Here is a 23,669-nt window from a genome sequence, read left to right on the forward strand (position 1 = left end):
GTGTCTGCGTGGGTTTCCTCCGGGTGACTGTCTGTGAGGAGTTGGTGTGTTCTCCCTGTGTCTGTGTGGGTTTCCTCTGGGTGACTGTCTGTGAGGAGTGTGGTGTGTTCTCCCTGTGTCTGCGTGGGTTTCCTCCGGGTGACAGTCTGTGAGGAGTTGGTGTGTTCTCCCTGTGTCTGCATGGGTTTCCTCCGGGTGCTCCATGGTCCAAAAACACAGGTGGGTAGATGGTTTGGTGACTCAAAAGTCCATACTATAGGTGTGAGTGAATGCGAGAGTGTGTGTCACCCTGTAAAGGACTGGCGCTCCCTCCAGGGTGTGTTCTTGCCTTGCGCCCAGTGATTCCACGTAGGCTCCGGACCCACCGTGACCCTGAATTGGACAAGCGGTTACAGATAATGAATAACTGCCATCTAATCAACGTTTTCTTAATGTTAACGGAAAGACGACTATCAGACGTATTTTGGACATCCAGTGACATTTAAAAATATGTCCTTGACGGACTGATTATTTTTTAGACCTATTTTGAACGTCCAGAGACGTTCCTTGCTCACTGGTCAAGGTGTAAGCACCGGAAGACTTGCCAAAAGCACCCAACCACCAATATATATATATATATATATATATATATATATATATATATATATTCAAATTTTAAGGCTAAAAAATAACATATAAACATTCAAAATTCTCCAATTGGACTGGTAAAGTCACCGCGACTCTGAAATGTTAGATGCAGAACTGGGGCCATGTGGCTGACTGCCAAAGCGACCTAAAAGTTTTAATCTGACCTGTTAAAATAGGAGAAATGCCAAACTTTTGTGCCTCTTTAGATATATTTTAAATCAAAATGTAAAACTAAAACATTTCACAGAAGTTACTTACATTTTTATTTTTAATGTAATATTTGACAATAAATAATTTATTAAAAGGTTTATTCCAGTTGTTGCACAGCATCTCTGCAAAGCCCAGTTGGTATACTGAGTATATTAAATGTAATTTAAAGCAGAATTACAAAGCAAGCCATGAAAGTGCTTTTAAAAGGAATGTTTGCCATGTTCATGCTTTTTATACTTTACAATTAAAGTTGTTTAGCTCCTTTTTACTTTGTTCTCCAATGATCAGGACCACCGTAGAGCTGGTGGACGACTTCCAGTGACACTGATGCGGCGTGGTGTGTTAGTGTGTGCAGTCCTGGTACACAAGAGTGGATCATACACAAGTGATGCTGAAATTTGTCAACCCCTTGTGTAAGTTTCACTCTACAATGTTTGACTTCTTTGTGTCTCAGATGGCTTGAAAGAGAGCTCATATCACTGCAGTAAATGGGCAATAAATCTTCAGTGGTGAGCATGGTTATGGACATTTAAACTGGCTCTGCCCGTCCTCTCAATGCTACTTTTGGGCAGTGTACCACATGGTGAGAGATGGACGTGCCTCTACAACACACTCGAAGACATTTTTCCAGTTGACAGACTTTGAGAAGGGGCATATCACTGAAGTGAAAGATGTAGGATGGTCATTTTGATAATTACCTGTCATCTAGGCCATTCTGACCAAGCCGTTGAGAGGTGTTGGGAGCAGTGGTGTTGTGAACGAGAAACCTGGACTGCTGCACACTGGAACCCAGGTTTTGTTTGGGATCTGACAAAAGGTAGGTTTTGAGTATGGAGGCCTTATGTTGAGCGATTTAATCCTGCCTTTGCTGTGGAGCAACAAGCTCTGTGGTGTGATGATTTGGGGGAGCCATTACATAGGGCAGTTTATCACCTCTGGTAGTGTCACGAGGTACACAGCTCAGTGATATGTGCAGGACAAACTGTGGCCCCATGTACTTTTTAATGGCAGGGCATCCAACAGGCATTTTCCAGCAGGATAATGTCCTTCCACACAGTCCACCAATCGAGAAATTATGGAATTTTAGCTTCAGCAACCTACAGCTCTGCAGGATCTACAGGCCCAGCTGCAACATATGTGAGCAAATGTGCCGCAGAATCCCATAAGGAATCTGAATACCTTAATACCTGAATACCATGCCCAACTGTATCTCATCCAGGCTAGAGGCAGCCCAACAGGGAACTAGAGCCTCCTTTCAATTGTAGATATGATAATATGTAATATTTCTTTCTAATATTGTAATCACTTACATACAGTATATCATCATGCCATAAAATGCATGTTCAATGCAGATCCTATCATCAAAAATGCTGTCATTAAACACCAAGAATTCATTCATTCATGGTTAGAATGATGAAGAACTAGAAGACGACCAACACAAACACAAAATGAGCTACTCTCTCTGACATGGTTGACCAAGGAGTAGACAGTGAGTGAACTCCAGCAGCATTGCTGTGTCTGATCCATTGATACTAGCACAACATCAGTTTCACTGCAGGACTAATAATGATCCTACCTGCTCTGTGGTGGTCCGGCGGTAGTCCTGAACACTTATAACAGCTCTGGTTGTGAGACTAAAATATGTTTTCAGATGTGGAGTGTAAAGTAATTAAGTGTGATACATTTGCTTTCAAATATCCCATAGAAAAGTGCCATTGATTCAGATCAGCGGTTTGCCAACTTCAAATTTTTCACTTTAATAGTTTATGCTGACACTCACAACACACATTTAAAATATAATCCTTTCATTGTGTGTGTGTGTGTACACTCCTGGAAAAGACATTAGCGATGGAAAAACAATTTGAGCTGACCTGGAGAGACAATCTATGTCCAACTCCACCATCTATGTCCCCCACTGTAACATTTCTATCCAAATACACTTTGCCATTCATAGCTGTGATAACTACCAAATACACACAAACACATTTGTGTGGAGTGATATATATCAACTACACTACATATCCATATATTTGCAGATACACCACATCTCCATAGAAAATAATGAAACCTAATGCCTAAACCTGAACACACACACACCCCAACACTCCTGCAGCCAATCACAGCAACTACACCGGACAAAGTGACAGCCTTGTTACCTCTCCTCACAGTTAAAGGGAGCGTCTGTTATTGTGGGGAAATGCTGTTCTCTCCGGTTGTTTACATTCAGTAGAACGGTGTGTGTTTGAGGGGGAAAAAAACGACTGTTGTTTGTATGTGGCTGAAGTGTAACTTTTTATTCACTCTTTGAATTACCACAGAAACTTATGGAAGACTGTTTCCGCCACAAAATAATACAAAAAAGGCACCAGTTTTTATTTTTCATTATTATGCAGTTTGCTATCTCAATATTTTGAGATACTAAGTCAATATATTGAGATTGTATATTGTATCTCAATATATTGACTTATTATCTAAAATAATGAGATACTGTCTTAAAATAATGAGATAGTATCTCAATATATTGACATAGTATCTCAAAATAATGAGATAGTGTCTCAATATATTGACTTAGTATCTCAAAATAATGAGATAGTGTCTCAATATGTTGACTTAGTATCTCAAAATAATGAGATAGTGTCTCAATATGTTGACTTAGTATCTCAAAATAATGAGATATTATCTCAATATGTTGACTTAGTATCTCAAAATAATGAGATAGTGTCTCAATATGTTGACTTAGTATCTCAAAATAATGAGATAGTGTCTCAATATGTTGACTTAGTATCTCAAAATAATGAGATAGTATCTCAATATATTTACTTAGTATCTCAAAATAATGAGATAGTATCTCAATATATTGACTTAATATCTCAAAATAATGAGATAGTGTCTCAATATGTTGACTTAGTATCTCAAAATAATGAGATAGTGTCTCAATATATTGACTTAGTATCTCAAAATAATGAGATAGTATCTTGAAATTTTGAGAAATTATTGAAATTATATTCAGTTTCAATTATATTCCGTCAAATATTTAAATAGTAATGGAAAACAAATTGGTGCCTTTTTTATTATTATTTTATGATGCAGAAATGGGCTTCCAAACTCATCTGTATCCTGAGTTTAGTTTTGTAGCACTTTCAGCAATGCAGTTAGCCATCATCTGAGTTTGGAGACATATCCACCTTAAGTGATCAGAAACAGTACAAAATAAGTCAATATGACCCATCTATGGAGCAGGAATAGAGCAATACTCTAATTTCAGTTTGTGCCTTTCAACATTTGGAGTTTCCTCCTTTGTTAAAAAAACCTCTAGGTCTGCCAAGGACAGAGATAGAAAGAGGGGAAGACAGAGACAACATCCTCATCTCTTTTCAGGCTTTTTTTTTAAGTCTGGAGTGCTGTCTGATGTCTAAACACCACCAGCTGCCGTTTCTCTACTGTGAGCAGAGAGAGAGAGAAAGAAAGCCTAGGTTGAGACTGAGACCCTTTGATTTCTACCAGTTTACTAACACAGGGCTTCGTAAATCTTCCAGCACACAAACGAAATGGAGAACCAGCAAATGGTGAGCCTTACTGGAGTGACTTATTTCACAGCTTGTGTATTATTAGGCTCTACATCCCCGAATTAATGTGCACATGCATTTAACCTATTTCTTTTTCATAGTCCAGTGAAATATCTCTTAAGTGTCACTTAAAGGAACATTAGGTATGATATTTTGTAGTATTTATTTAAAGGAGCAGGTGCTGAAACCAGTTGGTCTGAACAGGACTGAATGGGGGGACACAGGGAGAATGGGTTTGTTGTTTTAGAATGTGTCTGATGTTTGTGGTATTTTAACCAAAATGTAAGTTATCTTGTGGAAAGTGGTGTGTAATATTCTCCCTGTAAAGAAAACATTTTTCTGTGTAGTAGTAACTCACAGCTGGAAATAAGCTACAACGAGCACAGGAAAATCGGTAGATAGATCAACCAACCAATCAATCAATCAATCTGTATTTAAACTTGGAGTACATTGAGGGTGACCTCCATTTGTAGAGCCAAGGTGAAAAACATTACTTGCAATACCATAGGTTCTCCAGGTATGCAGATTGCACACAGCCAACTTTATGTAACCAGTCAGAGTCAGCAAAGCATTCCAGTACTGCCCCAAGGAGCAATACTGCTAAATCTAACTCTTCCATGTCTGCTAAATGGGAAGTGTCTGAGTTAGTGTGGAGAAACAGCAGTGAGCATCTAAATGAATAGCAGCGCAGGCATCCCAGATCCCCCAGAAGTCTGCGAGGTTGTTTTAGTATAGCGGTTCTCAGAAGTTTAAAGGTTGTACACTGTATTTCCAAATAATTATTGGCCTTTTTTTTTAATTTTTCTAAATATATCCGATTTAAGGTGCACCCATTCTGGACACAGAAATGTAAAGGTTGAATAATTGTCAAAGAAAATGTCTGACAATAGAATGGAGCACTGGAGCAGCTACAAATGAGTCTAAGGTAACTCTGCACAATGCAAAGCATCAGCTACAGAAATTTAAACCCAGCATTTGGCTTTGGAGCAGTGGATCTACTTTCTCAGGAGTGAAGGAGCATTGTTCATTACTTTTGGAAGCTATATATATATATTTTTTTTACTTATTTATTTCATACAGTTGGACAATCTTAACCTCCCCTGAGAATAAATAAATCATTTTACTGTATTTTTTATATTCATGTATTTGTTGTAATTATTTATCATTCTATACAAGCACCACACTAATTGAGAGGATAAATTATTTTAAACAATAACAATCTCACGTGCCTAAGTCTTCTGCACAGTAATGTGACTGATTAAAGAAAATTAATCGAACAATTTGCAGTAATTCATTGCACTGTCCCTTCTTAAAACTAAAGCTTATCATCGTGGATATTTAAATGTCAAATAAAGAATCATTGTATATATTGTGTATATAACATATGTTAATTCCACAGTAAAAGAATTTGAAGCTGGCGAGCTGGGCGCCTCCAGATTTGATGGAGCTGAACACACAAAGTTGAGTGCAGAGGAGTAGTAACCACAGGATCCCAATGAGGAAGCACCTGGCCCAGTGATTGACATTCCAGGGAAGGACAAGCTGAAATTTTGTGGTAAATGTGATTGAGAGAGTAGACTGAGTGTGAAGTTTCTAAAACCAATACTTGCCCTCAAAAAGGTGAAGCCCAAAGTAGAGTCAAGTCTTAGCCAACTATAGCATGCCTGCATTTTGTCCACAAAACCTCTAAACCATGACAGGTAAGCCCTGCAAAGGGACTGATTAACCAGAAAGACAAATTTTTATAAAAATCTCCAAGCTACAGCAATAAAACAATAAAAACATGTGAATACACAACGAGTAAACAGTGCTTAATGTTACTGCCACCATTATTGACCACATTTCAAAACATGTGGTTCCCATTAGATGCAGGGTTTTACGATGTCATCAGCTACATTTCATGGGGGAGCGACCAGGGACTGAAAAGCATGCCGAGCCGAGTTGAGTAGGTAGCAGGCAATGGAAAAGTGCCACCAGAACACAACAGGTCTTACCATTTTGGCTTAGCACTCCTACTTACAGGGGGGCTTAAATAACAAGATGCTAGCAAGTGGATTGACTGTTAGCTAGCATAACAGCACTGGACAATTAGTGTTCTCCTCCAAGCATGATTAGAAGTAAAAAAAAACACCCTGTAGGAACAGTTTGAAAAGAAGTAGTTTTTGGTTTTTCACATCTCAGAAGAAGCATGCGGTTGAATCCACTTCTCTAACTTGGTGGTGATGTTAACTGACAGGCCTAGCTAGCTGAGTGGAACAGGAAATTATTAAAATTGGAATAAAAAATACAATGTTTAATGGGAAATATTTTAAATATTAAAATGTATTTAAAAGACATTTTGCTAGCTAGCATGTTTAGTTTGAGACGTTGAGTCTGGATATCAAAAGAAAACAAAATACAGAAATTTGAGTGTTTTTGTGTTTATAATAAACAACAGCTGAACAATTTGTTTCTCCTGATGGCAGTTCACTCATGATTCAGGGGTGACGCATTTATTGAGTTGGACTGCTTCCTTTTGGTCAAAGCTGGAACAGCATGGTCACTTTTAATACCTAGATCAAGGGTCACAAATAGGCGGTAACTGATAAACTATTAAGTGATATTTAAATTTGAACACAGTGTTTTAAAACTCATAAAAGCTCTTTTGGGACATTTTCGGGACGACAGTGTTGTGTGAGGTAACACCAGAAACTTTAATATGGCGGGAATGGTTACCGTTTCAAATATTCTCATGAAGCTGAACACGGATTCTGTTTACGGATAAATTCCCGCCCTTCATCATTAAGAGCCAATCAGAATGCGGCTAACAGATAAAGTTCCGCCCTCCACCAATAAAAGCCAATCAGATTGCTGGTTATCGAAACGCACTAAAATTATTAGGGACTTTTGAAATTTTTTATTTTGTTTTGGGGGGGGGGGGGAACTCATTGTTTTACTTGTAAATTTTACTTGAAATGAGAAAAATTATTTTCATTTAGAGTATTTGTTATTTATAATTATTTATAAATCTTTTGGAAATATGCTGAAATGTAATTGAAAGTGTAATTGGATTAAACATTCAGTGGTTAACTACATAAAATGTTGCTAAGACTACTTCAAATATGAAGTATATGACACTGATCATAATGCTAGTTATACATTATATTCTGGACCTTTGCTTGAGGAAATTTTCTCTAACTGGAACTTAATCAATTTTAATGAATTACCCCTGACCTAGATCCTCGGAATTTTTTTTTTCTCTTAAAAATGTATCAACAAATCCCTGAGGGTTAACCGAAAACAATATCTAACTATACTTACCAGTCAAAAGTGGTGTAACATGCTAGTTTTTAAAAAATAAATTCTTTCATTCATTCATTTATTTATTTATTTTACCCCTCAGCCTCATAACGCTAGTAGGAAAAATTCTGAGGACAGAAAAATATGTATGCTTTTGATAATTAAAGTTGTACAAGTGATGCTTTTTTTGTCAGCTTTCTCTGTTTGTACCAGGTGACTAATTAAAGTACTCATTTCAAGGGTACTCAGTACCAGATTTGGCAAGTGGAGAAGCAAAAGAGCAAAGCCAAGTCGAGTCAAGTAAGTTCCATGCAGTGGAAAAGCTTCATAAATATATTAAAATTAAATAGTTTTGTTATTTTAGAGTAAGTGGATGCAAACAGGTGCACTCACCTGTATTAGAGAGGATGTGAACAGTCCGTTGTAACTGAGGTGTTAATGCAGGATTAATGAACAAGCATGAAGACCTGAGTGACTTTGACATGGACCAAATCATGTCCAGGTAATTTGGTCCTCAACACAAAGTTTGGTGTGATAACATCTGCTCAGCAGTGGTCAGTACCTACCAACATGGTCACCTTTAACAGGAGGAATGTATGGAGAATGGTGTTCCACAGAACTAAATAGAAAGAGCATTTGGTTGTGGTTTTGTTGTGGTCAAGACGCGAGATGGAGATTGATACTGGAAATTTGAGTAGGAATGCAGATATATTGTCTAGCTTTTGTTATTTTTGAAGGGTTTCTGCTGTTGTGTTAGGCGGAAAATAAGCCTCCATGATTTCCACAATTTCCTATTTATTTTTGTTTGATCTCTGAGCAATGTGATTTCTTTCTCTCTGATATTTAAAGACCCTGTGATTTATTTTAGATCATGAAGACAAATTTAATTGCCTTTAACTACTTACCACAACTATGTGACTTTCAGTAGAAAAATATCCCCAGATATTAATGCAGTAAAGTATCCCTTTATCAGCAGCTTTCATTATTCCCTCACTTTGGTGTTTATCTATTTACTTAAATGCAGCAGAATTGTATTGCCGTTTCATTTGAAGGTGACCCATGGCACAGAGATATGTGGAGTTCTTTTAGAAAGCGAAAAATATGATAAAAATAAAGGCTATATTTTCTTAGTCTGAGTGCCCTGCTTAAGCAACCTCTATTAACAACTTGAAAATAAATACATCAAACAATGTCATCATAAGCATTTTACACTTAATATTCTACCATATTTTACTACTGACTACCTACAATGAAGGAATCCATGCTGTAGAGCATCTGAAATGCTGTAGGATATGAAACAGACACCAGTGTTTTTTTATAACCTATTTCTATTTGGTGAGCATCAGATACTACTAAGTAAGCACTAGATAATACTACTGCAAGATTTGATTTAAAACAAAATGAATGCCATAGAATTGATGCTTTTCTGTCACTTTTCCATTTATTAAAAAATATATTTATTTATTTATTTTTGAGAGAATAACTGAACAAACAATGGAGGGTAGCACTGGTTAACGTTCCATTCCAGACAGTGACTTTAGGACGACCCCAAAGACTGAAATTTGTTCATCGAATTGACATTTTTAGAAGTCTTCGAATCCCTTAAAAACTGCCTAGATACAACAGCACTATGCCTTAAAGGAACACTAGGTATTTTTCTTTTACCTTAAAATTAGCTGTTAAATATTTGTGATGCCCAGCGTGCTGTAATGGGAATAACAGAGTCATTGCTATTGTTATTCTGGGCTCAGCACTGCAGTAACTGTACTATGTAACTTTGTAACCTTCTCCCGCCCTCCCCATTGATTTCATTACATTCATTCATTGTCTGTAGCTTCTCCAGTTCAGGGTCCAGAGTCTACCTGGAATCACTGGGCTTGAACCCACAACCATAGGGCCCTGAAGCTGTGTGACAGTGACGTTAACTGTTTATTTCAGTACTGTGCTGTGAAAATAAATTACACTAACCCTTGACCCTTCATAGATCATCCTCAGCTTGAAAGACCCACCAATCGAGCTGATAGGATCGCTTGCTTAGGTTTAAGACTTAAGAAACCCTGGCTGTCGGAATCCACCTATTGGAAAGTCTCCTTAAGCACTACACTTTCAAATATTTCATGAATGATACACCTACTAGCAAATGAAAAACACCACACACATATGTTAAAAATGTTTTCACTGGACATAGCGTTTAAACTCTAGAAAAAAAATTAGTAAATTTTAGTACATTTTTATTTATTAATATCATTTAACCTTTACCAAGTTCTTTTTTTACAAATGGCAACCTAAAAACAGCAGAGCCCACTTGACGGAAATGGAAATATAAAATGTGGATAGGGGTGGGGAGTATTCATAAAAGAGGATAAATTGACAAACACAAATTTCAACAGTACTCTAAGTTAATGGAAAACTAAGTAAATGTATCAGTAAAACTATCCCTTGATTCTTGACACTGGAAATTGAAATAACGGCTTGCAGATAGCATTGAGTTAGCACACATTGAGAAAAATCAAGGTGATTTTTGCTGCAAATATTTGCTAATACGGATCCAGCTAGTATCAGGTAGTCAGGTCATTTAAAGGCCAAGGCCCATTTGGCTTCATTTTCAGGCATGCTAGGAAAGGTGTCCTACAAGTAAGATTCATTTACCACCTTCTTTGCTCCTTCTGTTATCCAGTTCAACGTCCAACCCAGGCTAACACAGCACTCCCGAATGATCCAAAGCAGTCAAGCCCCTTAAATACTCTGAAATGAAGAGTATTTTATAGACAAGGGCACTGTATACTTCTTCAGCCGACACTTGGCTTGGGGTGTGGTAAATTTAAACTAATATATGGCTGTTCCTTCATGTTCCAAAACTTTTCTAAGGAGGTTTACAATGAAACAACTCTGGCCACATAGTGTATTTCAGCAGGGTGATGTCTGGTCAATGTTCGGTGACCATCTGGCTGCCATTTTGGCTTGGATTGTTGGTTTCAGCAGGGTTTGCTAGACTTGGGTTCTTGGATAAGTGGTTACAAAAAATGAAATGAAAAAAAAATATTTAATGTTGAGTTTCTTTTTCATTCATTTTTCTAATGGTAGATAAGTTTTGTTTGTGGTTGTTTTGTTTATTCTTTTGGTATTTAGCTTACATCGAGGTTTTAAAAAATGGCATGTTACACTCCCAATATAGAGTTTTTTAACATGTTTTTTATGTTGTCTTTATTTATGTTACTCCCTCATGAACCCTAGACTAGACTTGCATTGTTCATTCATTCATTGTCTGTAAGCGCTTATCCAGTTCAGGGTCGCGGTGGGTCCGGAGCCTACCCAGAATCATTGGGCGCAAGGCAGGAACACACCCTGTACGTAGCGCCAGTCCTTCACAGGACTCTTTTGAGTCGCCAATCCACCTACCAACGTGTGTTTTTGGACTGTGGGAGGAACCCGGAGCACCCGGAGGAAACCCACGCTGACACGGGGAGAACACTAGACCTGCATTGGTCATAGTTGTTTGAAATGGGGTTGTGATGCTGCTAAAATATTGCTGGTTTCTTCTCAGTCTGGTTTTTAGTAGTAAATAAAATGGCTGAATTTTTGCTACTGGAGGCTTACATTTACGAATGTATGGATGTAGTTTTTCCATCCCATTTTTATCGGGGGCTCTCCAAGGCTGGTGAAACTTGTGTAGGAAGACGTGTGCGAGTTCATGGTGGATTTGAATAGTAAATAAAATGTCTATATTTGTAACCCACAGTTTGGTTGAGGCTATGCTGTCCTCCCCATTTTGAAGGGCTTTAAAGAGAGGGAAGGAAAATTATGCGTAATACAGTGTGGCACTGCTTTTTCACTCAGAAGTTGTGAATCATCCCCCATTGACGTGAGTGTCAGAGTGCACGGATGATTTGTCATGTGTCTTTCTTTCTCACTCTCTCATACACACACACACACACACACACCCATATGAAGTGATAACTCAAAGTCATGAACGAACAAGAGTCCCTGGCCAAGACTAACGTGGCTGGAGCGTAATTATGGCTCAGTGTGCCATTGTGTTTGTGAATGCACAAATTGACGTCAGTAGCGAGTGACTGTTTTTCTGGGGGTTTTTTGGTCTGCTATTTATGTTGCAGTGTGATGGAATGCTGTCCGGTCTCTTGAACGCACCCGTCTTGTTCTCCGAAGACGTTCTGTCCGAACGCATGCAAGTGTGACCTCAATTTGGACACGTGAGGCATTTGGTTACTGTCCATCATCACCACCATCACTCTCTGTGACGTTTATTATACTCTGACTAATAACCTCCCGAACAAAACGCCTAGCCGTCGCCACGCCAACACGTTGTGGCCCAAAATATGACAGCTTACTTAAGAATTATTCCACCCTGTATTATTCCAGCTCATAATGAATTGTCCCCTCAGTCTGCTAAACACTATAGAGAAATGAGAAGATGTCAGGCTTTTGCCAAGAGATATTAATTTGAAGTAACGAAGCCAAAAAATGTGCTAAATCACTGCTAGCTTGAGCTGGGCCTAAAAGATTTTGTCTTGTTATATTTATAACATGTACTATCAATTATTCTTCAGTTAGCTCAATGAAAATAAGCTGAAATTAAATACATTCTCTTTTTTTCATGTTTATGGAGATGACAGTCACTTTAAATGAAATTCGTTATGAATTTGAAGTTGGATTTTCCCCATTTTTCAAAGTAAACAACATTTTTCAAAGTGTTTGGAGAGAAGTTCTCAGTTTCAGAGAATGTTTAGTGACATTGAAGTAGTGGTGGTAGGAATCAAATATCAAAACAGTTTAATAGCCTCTAACAGCTGTCTCAAAGTGATATTACATTAAATATACTCTATATAGGGGCAGCATATTTGGTGTGTTCTCCCTGTGTCCGCTTGGGTTTCCTCCGGGTGCTCCGGTTTCCTCTCACGGTTCAAAAACACACGTTGGTAGGTGGGTTGGCGACTCAAAAGTGTCCATAGGTGTAAGTGTGTCAGTGAATGTGTGAGTGTGTGTTGCCCTGTGAAGGACTGGCGCCCCCTCCAGGGTGTGTTCCTGCCTTGCGCCCAATGATTCTAGGTAGGCTCTGGACCCACCGCGACCCTGAACTGGATAAACACTTACAGATAATGAATGAATGAATAAAATTATTTATTATATATGGATATGGATATTTATATATATATGGATAAAAGCATCTGCCAAATGCGTAAATGTAAATGTAAATTATTTAGGGCAAAATTTTAAGTTTGTTTGTGTATTTGCTGCTTTACAGCACAGACTTTGGGTAAATTTCCATGCTAATCATGCGTATGGCGTGCTAAATTTCCATTAGAATCATTAATCTGAACACTTAAATATAAATGAAAATGTGAAAACACATGAATTTTTGCCATCAACAGATTAATTTATTTATGTGCTTATCCAGGCGATTAATTACAAAAAAATTTGGGCTCAAACGTTGTGCTATACATGTATGATTTCCAATAAATGCTTGTGCTCTTCAGTATAACTATATTTTGTTCCAGTATTTCAAACTTAATTTTAAACTCAGGACTCAGGTGTAAAGTGCAAGAACATTGGCGATGGACCTGGTAGTGCTTAAATGTGGCACGTCTTCACAACGGACGCTAAAGTTAAAATAATATTAAGTGGAACAAGGTGAAACATCCTCCTCATCCTCTATTTTCAGTAACTTATTTCACCACGCCAATCACAGCTAGTCCATGAACGCCAGCTGTTCAAATGTATCAAAGAAAGATAGCAACATTTTGTTTGTTATATTCATGTCAATTTATTTCATGTATAAAGACCAAGTTGTCCATAGTTCATTACAATACAGCGCTATATGGCATAGGTCAGTGGTTCACAAACTTTTTAGACCAAATACCACCCAATGTTGCCAACTTAGAGACTTTGTTGCTATATTTAGCGAGTTTTCAGACCCCTCTAGTGACAAATCTAGCGACTTTTTCTGGGGTTACTGGAGACTTTTGGAGACTCTGACATGACGGCACATCTCGCGGGTGCTGCCATGAGCCCCTGTCCCAAAGCACTCACTGGCGGTCTCCCAGTAGCGGCAGTCAGAGCAGAGAGGAGACCCACAACCACTCCACTCGGCATCCAGCCTGAAAATGAACTGGGCATGCCCAAAGGCTCACAGAGCGGGATGTAAATGTTTCTTCAGTGTGACACTAAAATAAATCACTTAAATCACTGCATTTGAGCCAGCGCAGCTTGGTGTATATAATGTTTGAAACTGGACCCAATTTAAGAAAATAAATAAATAAAATAATAATAATAATAAAAAATTAAGTAACTCTGCCAGTGTGTCTGTTTTAATGCCATTTTGTGGGTCCAAAGCCCGGATAGAGGAGGAGGGTTGGAAGTAGAGTTAGCAGTTCCACCCCACAAAAGCCTTATGATTAAATTTGATATTCTAACAGTTAACAATACAGGGCGAAACTGATTTATGTAACGTGGGTCTAGACAAAGCATTAAAGTCATGAAGTTATTTTGAGAAGTGATGGCCTATTTCAATGACAAAAATGTAAAAAACAAATGATCAACAGTAGAAAGTTCATTTGTAGTTCTGAATATATTTAGGGTGTTTTTTACTCACTTTTTGTCTCTCCCACGATGTTATTTCTCTCTTCTACAGCGTCAATTACGAATAAATAAGTTTGCAATTTAGGCGATGGCGTCATTTAGTGACTTCTAGCGACTTTTATGACAGCCAAATACCATTTTCTCTCTTCACTTGTCTCTAGTTTTGCCTCTGAATTTTGTCTTTCTGAGCTCCAGACTATTTCTCGGGATTGGTCTCGGCTTGTTTTTTTCTTGTTTCCTCTTTGCCCTTTTTGTAATAAAATCCAAATTGCTCACATCGGTCTCTTGCCTTTGCTTACGTCATGGATTTCACAAAATACTGATGGATCACCTTCCCACTGTGGAAAACTGTGTGAACGTTGTCCCTCCCTCATTTCCTTACAGAAGTAATAAACTATGGTGTATGCGTAACTCATATTTAATTCATTTATTTATTTTTAATACAAACAGATAAAAAGATTGATTAAGAAGAGTTTAAAATAATAAATGTATAAGCATATTGCACTTAGCCCATTAGAAGGCTTAGAACAGTGCTTGTAAAAGTGGGAAAGCCAGAACGTTTTCAGTTTTGTATGTAATCACATATCCAGCCTGATCTATGGCGTTGGATCCAGTTAAAATCTGAGAGAATATAATTTTGTGTGAGGAAAAAAACATGTCAGTCAAAGAACAGTGCTCTCGCAAACGGGAAAACATTTCTCAAATGAAAATACACTTTGATTAAAGTAAAAACCCACCTTGTGCGAGGACAGTCAAGGTTCTCCCTGTTCACGAGGGAAAGTTTCTGCGCTTGTGATCGGGGGTCACCACACCACACCAGACAAAATACACCCCAAAACAGAGTAAACAGGAGGCTATAATATATATATATATATATATATATTGAACTAAACCTTTAGTCTTGTTTACGTTCTCAATTTAATGTGGTCTCCTAAGTTCATTTACCGCAATAGCAGGAGTATACACTGCAGTTGGCAGTGCTAACCTGGAATAGAAATTAAGGTTTACTAAGCTCTGTTACTCAAAGCTTATCGTCGTTATCGAGCAAAAATTAATCACGAAAAAATCGATATCGTTTTATCATCCAGCACTAGCAGAGATGCATAAAAGTACTCAACCTTTTTGCAGCATTAAGCTGATGAGGAAGCATTCTCAGAATTGTATCGCCTTTAAATGACAACAGAAACACTCCTACGCTTACTTATTACTTATACTTATACACGATACTTATCAAGAAATATATCTTTTTTATTCTTAGCATACTTGCATTGAGTCTTCCTGGACTGTTGGACATTTCTCGTATTAAGTGTGTCACAAAGTGGTGAGCTACGATTAATCTTTGCTCGCAAGGTTCATTAGAATAAAGAAATCTTAAATTCCTGCTTTTATTGCATTTTAAAAGATGGCCAAACATTTCTGGAATGGGTGAGTACTTGTTTAATGGCGCGTCCTTGCATGTTCCTTCCCAGCCATTCGCTTTTGTGCACTACCTCTTTATTTTCCCTCTCCCTGTCCTCAATATTCTTCCCTCTCTCATTACACCTCTCCTCCTCCCTTCTTCTTTTCTCCTGCCCTCTCCTCCCATTTCAGTGCTAACCGGATTTCGGCCCATGTAGTCGGCACAGATGAAGACAGATCCTGCTCCATTTAGTGGATTAGACGGTTAATCACAGTATATTACAACCTCTCTGTTGGTTTGCTGTGGAGGACGAGATGCCTCTCTCAACCAAAGCACATTAGACGCCATAATCAGATCTCCCGTGCCTCTCTTACAAATTGAATGATATAATATCCCTCAATTTTCAATATTAAAAAATCCTCCGACCTTTTAGTTTTGCCTTTCCGACGGGTGTGTAGAACTTCATCATGCTGCTATGATGGAATTAGCCGATATCCTAGACGCTCACTCTAACGGTTCTGTACACTGTATGGGCTTCCTCTAAGGCTGGCTGATTGAATTTGAGGGAGGCTACACCAGCCACTTAAGGATTTCTGCACGCTCCTGATTGATTATGCCTTATCGTATCATCTTGCCTAGAGTCGCTGGATAGGCCTGTTCTCTCGCTTGCATTTTACTTCTAGCTAATAATGGAGAATCATTCCTTGCTTTTGAACTATGTTTCAGATACTTTCTGCCTGTTATGCTCCAATAGTAACTAATAGCTGATAACTGCACAGCTCTCAGTTCAAGAACTAATCGCTCCACCAGCTTAGATGGGGGTAGATAAGCCCTAATCCATACTCGAGTTACAGTGCTTTTAGTATCTTCCCAAACACATCTTAAGCAGAAGAGCAAAATTAGCATCATGGAAATGTGTTCGGCATGTGTTTGTTTTCATGCAGTTAGCACTCTCGTGAATTTGGAGTCAGCCTCTCCTTACGTTATGTAACTGTAACAGCGAATAAAATCAATATATACGGAAGAGAAATAGAGCAACATACTCATCTCTTTTCATGCTTTTCAACATTCAGAAGTCTCTCCACCATCCAGACGCCTCCAGATGCTGTATCTCTGCGTTGCCTGAACAGGCAATTGAGGAGCCAGCTCTGTCCCAGATACTTTGTTTGTTACCTATTTACAACGCCAGGGGCTGCAAACAAACACCACCTTTTTTTCTGGGGTCAAGGACACTGGAGAGATAGCAAATGTTGAGGAAACATTAAGTGAATTTTATATAAAAAAGCATACTGGATTAATGTTGTGAAAATTGCCTTATGAGGCGGCACGGTGGCGCAACAGGTAGTGTCGCAGTCACACAGCTCCAGGGGCCTGGAGGTTGTGGGTTCGATTCCAGCTCCGGGTGACTGTCTGTGAGGAGTTGGTGTGTTCTCCCCGTGTCCGCATGGGTTTCCTCCGGGTGCTCCGGTTTCCTCCCACAGTCCAAAAACACACGTTGCAGGTGGATTGGCAACTCGAAAGTGTCCGTAGGTGTGAGTGTGTGAGTGAATGTGTGTGTGTCTGTGTTGCCCTGTGAAGGACTGGCATCCCCTCCAGGGTGTATTCCCGCCTTGCGCCCGATGATTCCAGGTAGGCTCTGGACCCCCCGCGACCCTAAATTGGATAAGCGCTTACAGATAATGGATGGATGGATGGATGGAAATTGCCTTATGAAGTAATCTGTAGAAATTCAGTGGAAATTCCTAATACATCTAGTATCTATGAGCAAAGAAGTTCAAGTTTGCCAGGACTCTCAGGACCAGTTGACCACTATAGTGTCTGTTCTTACCTGCTATAGTAGCATGACCAACCAAGCTAATGACAATGACGACCAAGCATGACCCTCATGGTCAAACAAATAAACCAACATTATGAGCCTAACCAAGCTGGCAGACAACCATGACCAGCTGACCCAACTAGCAGGCTAGCATAACCAGTGTGTCCAAGCCGATTATTCTGGTAGACCAATCAAAAACATGTCTCAAGGTGGTCTACCAGCTTAACAAGCGAGTTCACCAGAATATGGCTTGTTTTTAACTAGTTCAGCTAAATGTCCAGCTTGTTAACCAGTTTGATCATTATAAAGAATAGCTGAGTCCAGCCTTTCTCAACCATGTGTTGATTCTGACAATTGCTGACATAAAGTTTTGTGACTATGCTTGTTATATTTATCATGAAAATGCAGTTACAATGCCATAAGCTGGGCCTGAATAATTTCAGTGCCATGTAATTTAATTACATACAGTGGTGAAGGTAAGTAAAAGTGAGTGTCCAGATTAGTTGGTTGACTGTGTGCAGTTTACTTTTACGTTTGTGCTCCCCTCGTCTCACTTGTGCGTCAGCCCAGAGTTGGGGGAATTAACAGTGGCTGTCTGGGTGGGCCTTGGTCCTGTTTGGAACAGCTGGAGATTTAGCAATTGTTACGCTGCGCTGTGTATGTGTGTGTTTTCTCTCTCTCACTATCTCTGTAAATGTATAGGTTCTGCAATCTGTTCCATTCCATGTTCCAGTTCGTGTATTTGTTCACCGTCCAGAGTCCGGTCCACCATCCAGTCCACCATCCAGTCCATGTGTTGTCTGTCATCACTTCGTCTACGTCATCTCGGCGGGAGTCATAAATACGTGTCTGTGTACGATGTTAGAGAGCTTTGTTTTGTGCTGTGATTTGTATTGTGTATATTGAATTCTGTTTGCCTGGTTTTGACTTTGATCCATTCCAATTTCGACTACGAGTTTGTTTTTGCCCTTTTGAACACTGATGCTAGATCTATCTTTTGTAAATTTTGTGTATATATTTCACCAGAGTAGGGTTGGCTGCCGTTTGTTTTGGGAGTGGGTTTTGTGTGTGTTTTTGTGGATAGACAGGGAGGAAGGTAAGGTGTTGTCTTTTGTTTCCTTTTGTTTACACTTAGGTAAGTTAGAGCTGTTTGTGGGTCAGTTAGGAGGGGTGTTTGTTTGTTGTTTTTGTCGGCTAAAGGCCAGCCTGAAGTTCACTGGTGTTTGGTTTCATTGTACATATCACATTTACAATATATATTCTATTCATTATTCATTCTGTGTTTCCGTTTGTGTCCTTTTTGTTTCACCATTTACATCTGCTACAGTTATTCCCTTCATATATATTAATTTCAACACATTCCTCATTCTGTTACGGCTCAACCCTAGACTGGGTCGTAACAGAATTTGGGGGCTCGTCCTATCTTCATTTTCTGGTTGTTCTTTGTTGTTTTTTCTGGCTGGTGGTTTTCTTTTTTGTGGGGGGGTGAGGATGGCTAGTTTTGATTTGTCCGCGTTTGCTCTTTGCCCCACTTTGGAGGTGTTTGATACGTGTCGTGTTGTCGATCTGCTTTTGATAGCGGATTTGTTTTCCGTAAGTGTCCCTCGCTTTGCTCCAAAACGGGAGATTAAGGAGGCCTTGGAGGCCCAGTTAGTTAGCAGGGGAATTTTGCCTGAGAGGAGGGGTTCTCCGGGTGTTGCTTTAAGTCCAGCTCGGAGTACGGACGCGGCGGAGGCCGTGGACGACTCTGAGTTTCTGCCGCGCATAGATCCCGGTGTTTCCCTCTCTCCTGTGTTAGATCCGCGCTTGGCCATTCGACTTAAAGAGCTAGAGCTGGAAATAAAGATTCAGGAGCGTGAGGCAGAGTTACTCCGGTTTAAGGCAGTGCAAGTTGAAGCTGAGAAGGAGCTTGCGTTAAAAAGAATGAGTCTGGGGGATTATAAGCCTGTCCCTCTCCCTCGCAGTGCGGCCTCTCCCACGGCGCACTCTCCTGCTCCTGATAGCGTTCAGGCACCGGCCACGCCACCGGTTCCCAAGCCCCGCTCTCCAGCTCGCTCATCGGCCTTAAGTACAGCGCGGGATTTTGATGTGAGTCGGCAGATCGGTCTGGTTCCTGCTTTCAGGGAAAGTGAGGTGGACGCTTATTTTCCGATTTTTGAGCGGATCGCTACCACTCTTAGTTGGCCTAAAGGCCTGTGGTCTCTGCTGCTTCAGTGTAAGTTAGTGGGCAAGGCTCAGGAGGTTTGTTCCTCTCTGTCGCTGGAGCAGAGCTTGGATTATGACGTCGTGAAAAGTACTATTCTTCGGGCGTATGAGTTAGTTCCAGAAGCCTACAGGCAGAATTTTAGACGTCTTACAAAAACCCCCAGCCAGACGTATGTGGAATTTGCCAGAGAAAAGTCTCTGTTGTTTGATCGATGGTGTGCGGCTAGTAATGTCACGACATTCGAGCAGCTTCAGGAGTTGGTTCTCCTGGAAGATTTTAAAAACAATCTTCCAGAAAAAATAGTGGTATACATCAATGAACAAAAAGTCACTAATCTGTCTGTTGCAGCTACTTTATCTGATGAATTCGTTCTCACACATAAAACAAACTTCGCCCCGAGTTCTCAGCGTGACATGTCTCGCCGCACCCCCACTTCACAACCTGCTGTTAGTTCCTCTCAGTCTAATGTTTCTGAAAATAGAGAATGTTTCTATTGCCATGCTGTTGGTCATTTAATTGCTGCTTGTCCCGTTTTAAAACGTAAAGAAGCCCGCACTTTAGCCCCAAAGAAAGTTAACGCTGTTAGTTCGTTACATAAGACCCCTGATAGTGACTGCTCGTCTGATCAGCCCTCGGTAGAAGCACTGTTTAAACCGTTTACATTTTCTGGGTTTGTTTCTCTTGGTGATACGGGAGATAAACAGTCTATTCGGATTTTAAGAGACACTGGTGCTGCACAGTCTCTTATTTTAGACAGCGTTTTACCTTTTTCTGGCTCTAGTTATTGTGGTAGTGACGTTTTAATCCAAGGGATTGAGTTAGGAGTTGTCCGTGTGCCGCTCCATAGAGTTTATTTGGTAACGCCTGAGTTTTCAGGTGTCGTTAAAGTTGCAGTTCGTTCACAACTTCCAGTAAATGGAGTATCGTTTATTTTAGGTAATGACCTGGCTGGTAATAAATTGTTTACACTACCTGAGGTGGTTTCTGAACCCCTCTCTGCTGTGGAGAACTCATCTATTTTTCCATCTTGTGTTCTCACTCGGGCTCAAAAGAGAAAGTTTGAGGATGTAGTGGGGTTATCAGACTCATTTTTAAGTAAAGATGACCCATTTTGTGATGCTTCTGTTCCAACTAGTGGTGATAAAGGGACAGATATTTGTAACATTAATTACACCGATGCGCGAATTACTCGTACAGAGCTTGCTGCTGCTCAGAAGTCAGATCCCACAATTAAACGCTGTTTTGATTCTGCACTTGATGTTTGTCCTGATAAACCCTTTAGTCCCTATTATGTTGACAATGATGTCTTAATGAGAAAATGGTCTCCCCCCTCTTCGTTGGATGGTTGTGCTGATGTGTGTCAAATAGTTGTTCCCCAGCCCTTTAGATCTCAAGTTTTGTCCCTAGCTCATGACCATCCCTGTTCTGGACATCTCGGCATTCGTAAAACGTATCAGCGTGTTCTTAGGTATTTCTTTTGGCCCACAGTAAAATCAGATGTTACCCGATTCTGTCGCACCTGCCATACATGTCAGCTCGTGGGGAAACCTAACCAGATTATTCAGCCTGCTCCACTTCACCCCATACAGATAACATGTGAACCGTTCGAACGTCTGCTGATTGACTGTGTGGGCCCTTTGCCAAAATCTCGCTCAGGGAACAGTTATTTACTTACATTAATGTGTGCTGCTACTAAATTTCCAGAGGCTGTTCCCATTCGATCTTTACATTCAAAAGTTATTGTTAAGGCTTTGATTAAGTTTTGTACTACATTTGGTTTACCTAAGGTAATACAGTCTGACCAGGGTTCCAATTTTATGTCTCGACTATTTTCTCAGGTAATGAAAGAGCTTAACATTAAACATCAGGTGTCTAGTGCATATCACCCAGAGTCACAGGGCGCACTTGAACGTTTCCACCAAACTCTTAAAAACATGTTACGGACTTTCTGTCTTGAGGTTGGTAAGGATTGGGATGAGGGGGTTCCACTCCTTTTATATGCAATTAGAGACGCTGTGCAGGAGTCAACTGGGTTTAGTCCTGCTGAGCTAGTGTTTGGCCATGTGATAAGAGGTCCATTAAAGGCCTTGCAAGAGCAGTGGTTGTCTCCCAGTTCGCATACACATGCCAAGCCTGTCCTAGAGTATGTTCGTTCCCTTAGAAAGCGCATGGGGTTAGCTCATGATGTTGCCAGACGTGCTTTAGAGTCCTCCCAAAATAAAATGAAAGAGCGCTATGACAGAGATGCAGTGCACCGATCTTTTCAGGTGGGTGACCAGGTTTTAGTTTTGCTGCCTGTGGTAGGCTCCTCCCTACACACTCGTTTTGCTGGTCCCTATGAAGTGAAAGAAAAATTAAGTGACACAAATTATGTAATTATGACCCCGGATAGAAAAAGGAAAACTCGTGTTTGCCACATTAACCTTTTAAAGCCTTACCTCTCTCGTGCCCCTCATCTGTCTTCTTCCTCCGTAGTTGCCTCTGTGGCAAATGTGTCTCCCACTGAGTATTCTCCTGAATCTGATGAACTACACATAGGCCGCTATAGTCTCCCATGTGCCCGTTTGCCCAATTCAGAAGCACTTCTACACTTAGATAATAAAATAGCTCACTTACCTTCTGATATCCAGGCAGATCTTAAGACCATTATTTACAAATATCCTTCTTTGTTTTCTGATGTTCCCTCATGTACCTCTGTAATCGAACATGACATTGATGTTGGCGGTCATGGTCCCATTAAACAACACCCCTATCGTGTGAATCCAGCTAAGCGTGCTATCTTAAAACAAGAAACACAGTATCTGTTTAAAAATGGTCTTGCCATACCCAGCACTAGCCCTTGGTCCTCCCCTTGTTTGTTGGTACCTAAGCCAGATGGTACTTACCGTTTCTGTACTTACTTCAGAAAGGTTAATGCAGTCACTAAGCCTGATTCTTTTCCTCTGCCCCGCATGGAGGATTGTGTTGATCAGGTTGGTTCTGCAAAGTTTGTAACAAAACTTGATTTACTAAAAGGTTATTGGCAAGTGCCACTTACCTCTCGTGCTTCAGAGATTTCTGCCTTCGTCACTCCAGATACTTTTATGCAATACACAGTCATGGCCTTTGGACTCCGAAATGCACCTGCCACTTTTCAGAGATTAATGAATTGTGTATTGGCTGATGTACCTAACTGTGCAGCTTACCTAGATGATGTTGTGGTATATACTGACACATGGGACCAGCACCTGGAAATTTTAGAATCAGTTTTCACTCGTCTACATAATGCTTCTCTTGTTCTGAATTTAGAAAAATGTGAATTTGGTAGAGGAGTTGTTTCTTACCTTGGGAAAATAGTAGGTCAGGGTCAAGTGAAGCCATTAGATGCCAAGGTGCAAGCCATTAATGCTTTCCCAGTTCCTAAGACAAGGCGTGAACTAAGACGTTTCTTAGGTATGGCTGGATATTATAGATGTTTTTGCAAAAATTTCTCTGTTTTAGTGTTACCGCTTACCAATCTTCTGAAACAGAATGTCTCTTTTGTTTGGTCCTCTGAGTGTCAGACAGCTTTTGACGCTGTGAAGCTGCTGCTTAGTAATGCCCCTGTGCTTGCAGCACCTGACTTTAATAAGCCTTTTAAATTAGAGGTAGATGCAAGTGATACTGGAGCGGGTGCTGTCCTCTTACAAGAAGGTGAAGATCACATTGACCATCCGGTTTCCTTCTTTTCTAAGAAGTTTTTAAAACATCAGTTAATGTACAGCACCATAGAGAAAGAGACACTCGCCTTATTATTAGCACTTCAACACTTTGAAGTATATATTGGTAATAGTTCTGTTCCAGTCACCATTTACACTGACCACAATCCACTAACTTTCCTTAGCCGTATGTGTAACTCGAACCAGCGATTAATGCGATGGTCTCTCATACTTCAGGGTTTCTCTTTGTCTATCTGTCACAAGCGGGGTGTAGATAATGTTGTTGCAGATG

At 39.9% G+C, this 23,669-nt stretch overlaps 1 long non-coding RNA gene across 1 annotated transcript; it reads right to left on the reverse strand.

Moving 5' to 3' along the window:
* Nucleotides 1-20,613: 20,613 nt before the first annotated feature.
* Nucleotides 20,614-22,763, reverse strand: LOC136687212 (uncharacterized). Its single transcript, XR_010800418.1, has 3 exons — nucleotides 22,317-22,763; nucleotides 22,139-22,228; nucleotides 20,614-22,035 (listed from the first exon to the last, which is right to left on the reverse strand). It is a non-coding gene; the product is annotated as an uncharacterized lncRNA (long non-coding RNA).
* Nucleotides 22,764-23,669: the final 906 nt, after the last annotated feature.

Source organism: Hoplias malabaricus, chromosome 2 (genome assembly GCF_029633855.1).
Source record: "Hoplias malabaricus isolate fHopMal1 chromosome 2, fHopMal1.hap1, whole genome shotgun sequence".
NCBI lineage: Eukaryota > Metazoa > Chordata > Actinopteri > Characiformes > Erythrinidae > Hoplias > Hoplias malabaricus.